Source organism: Penaeus vannamei, chromosome 6 (genome assembly GCF_042767895.1).
Source record: "Penaeus vannamei isolate JL-2024 chromosome 6, ASM4276789v1, whole genome shotgun sequence".
Taxonomy (NCBI): Eukaryota; Metazoa; Arthropoda; class Malacostraca; order Decapoda; family Penaeidae; genus Penaeus; species Penaeus vannamei.
The window spans coordinates 32904532-32907031 of record NC_091554.1 but is presented as its reverse complement, the minus strand read 5'-3'; the positions used below and the strand labels follow the sequence as shown (position 1 = coordinate 32907031).

At 29.3% G+C, this 2500-nt stretch overlaps 1 protein-coding gene across 2 annotated transcripts in view; it reads left to right on the top strand.

Moving 5' to 3' along the window:
* Nucleotides 1-2500, top strand: part of raptor (regulatory associated protein of MTOR complex 1) — a 48200-nt gene that overhangs the window by 44926 nt on the left and 774 nt on the right. For both annotated transcript variants that reach the window (XM_070122912.1, XM_070122911.1), the window contains one exon: nucleotides 1-2500. This exon is cut by the window's left edge and continues 4878 nt beyond it; it is cut by the window's right edge and continues 774 nt beyond it. The gene's annotated coding sequence lies outside the window, so the exon portion shown is untranslated.

Below are 2500 nucleotides of genomic sequence, written 5' to 3'. Positions count from 1 at the left end.
AGATACATAGATAAAAAAAAATTATATGTAAAATATTTATCTATATTTTCATTTGCATTTTATGTAATGGAATACTTTAAAGAGCCATATATGAACTTTCATTTCATGAGATATATTATGTGTAGCTGATAAAAAGTTTGTTGCATTTCCTAAAAGATCATCACTGTTTTTTTATTTTTTATAGAGCAGCTCCTTTACTCTAAGAAAATCTCTGGGGAAAGTTATTTTGTAGAGCTGTTCTTCATGCAGAAAGTAGAGAAAGGTTAAGGTATTACTTGACAAGCAAGTTCATGATACTTAGACATCACAAAAATTCTTTAGTATGACATTATTTTGTTCTATCCACAGTCTGAATCAAACCAAAGAATTAAATATTGTTTAAAAATATTTTTTATGAAGTCAAGAAAATTATATATGATTAGTTGAGAATTTAAACTCCTTATCATTTCTTAAATACCTTTCCTAAATGCATGAAAGTTGGAGTGGTGGACATTTCAATCAGATAGGTTTGAGTGCAATCACCTTGCCTAATACTACTTGTGACATACTATCAGGGATCTCCAGATTAATATTTTTAAAGATGTAGATTCTCACAATAATCAGGTATTACTATAATATAAATGGGCCATTATCATTGCATTGTTTTTATTCTTTATGTATTTTGGAGTAAATGTCATTAAGGAAAATGGAAAGTAATAGTTTTTTTTCAAAATATTCTTAATATGATTTGCTAATTTTATGTTTGATTAGAATGATATGGATCTTTTAAAAAGAAACTGCAAAAAAAGGCTTTGTTTTAATCTTGATAGCCCTAAGGGTATACTTTCTTAATAATATTTATCTGCAAACAAAGAAAATAAAGAAGTTATAAACTTAAGATATGCAAAATGTTTTGTGATACTGTATTTCTAAGAATGATTGTCCTTTGGATAAAATCCAAATAATACAGAAGTTGGAGTTAAGGATAAATTATAGGCTATATCATATTCAAACTTACATACATATAAAATGATATTTTCCTCTGATAGTATGGTATTTCTTTGCAATCAGAACTTTTCTGTCTACATTGCTTGGGCAAAATGTGTTTCTTTTTGCAATCATAGTAATAGAAAATAGGTCAAGGAAAGCTTGGAAATATAAAATTCAAAATACTCGTCAACAGGGAATCAGTGGCAGCGTAACAGACATATGACCAGAGTCTTAAGCCAGAAATGGATTCAGACTTTCAGAGTAATTTCCCATTCTTTGATGCCATGTGCAATATATATGAACTCCTATATATGTTTCTTGCAATTTGTGTGTGCATGTGTGTCAGTCTGTAAGAATAGAAAGCTTATATATATGATTTTTTTAAAGATCCCAATTAAAGGGAATCATTAAACTGAAAAATATTTTGAAATAAATGAATGTGAATCAACCAGGGATGATAAGCATATTGAAAAGGGAAGTGTCACAATATATGATTAATAAATGTACTGTATGTCTCTCCTGAAACTCCCTTCTTATTCTTGTTTTGGGCTGGTTGTTGTTCCAGGGAATATGATAGACTGCAACCCACTGGAGATTGGTATAATTACTGTCCATTATATTTTTGTTTTATGAATTTTCATTACATATAGATGGCTTCAGAAGTACATAGTCACAAAGGAATCCATTACATAACAATAACTTTAGTATAAATATTACTTTTTTTGGGGGGGAGGGAGAATAAAGGTAAAGAGGTGAAGGCCTACCAGACTTCACCTATTAACCTTCATTATTTTTTCCCCCCAAAAAATATAATGCTAATACTATGGTTATTGTTATTATCACATTATAAACCGATTAGTGACAATTGACATCCTAGCATATCATGGTGAATAACCGCATATGTTTATTGACATTTAAAGCATGTTTCATTAATATGTTCCCATCCCTTCCAGACTATTTTGAAAATAACAGTTCTGCTAAGAATGAAAAAGCTTTTCATTCAGAATATTCAAGGAATAAGCTAATCAGGTCAGATTAGGTAGGCCCTAGTAAGTGATTCCTTGGTTATTAAGTAGTTTTGGAGTCATCTATATGTAAACAAAATTTATAATAAAAAATCACAAAGGACAGGGCATGTATACATGCTCACCTGGTGCCATTGGGTTTATGGCTGTCATTATTTAGATTTTGTTTATGTATGTCAGTGTATTTTTGTTCTGAAAAAAATATTGTATCCTTATTATATGAATTTAATGAACTAATATATTGAAGTTTGCATAAGAAATGCCATAGGTAATGTTAAAGCTCTTATTTCAGATTTCATTTTCAGTATCACAATTGTATTGTTAGCTGATGCTTCTTATGCATTGTAAGAAAAGGAAAAATGTTGAAGCAATGTTTCTATGTATAGAGTATGAAAATATTTTATTTAGTGGTGGATTCGGTTTTCATGAAACTGATAGAGGCTATATACCCTCATTTTTATTATTATTGTATGTTGTTACTGTTGCAAAACTTGTTTTTTGTTAGT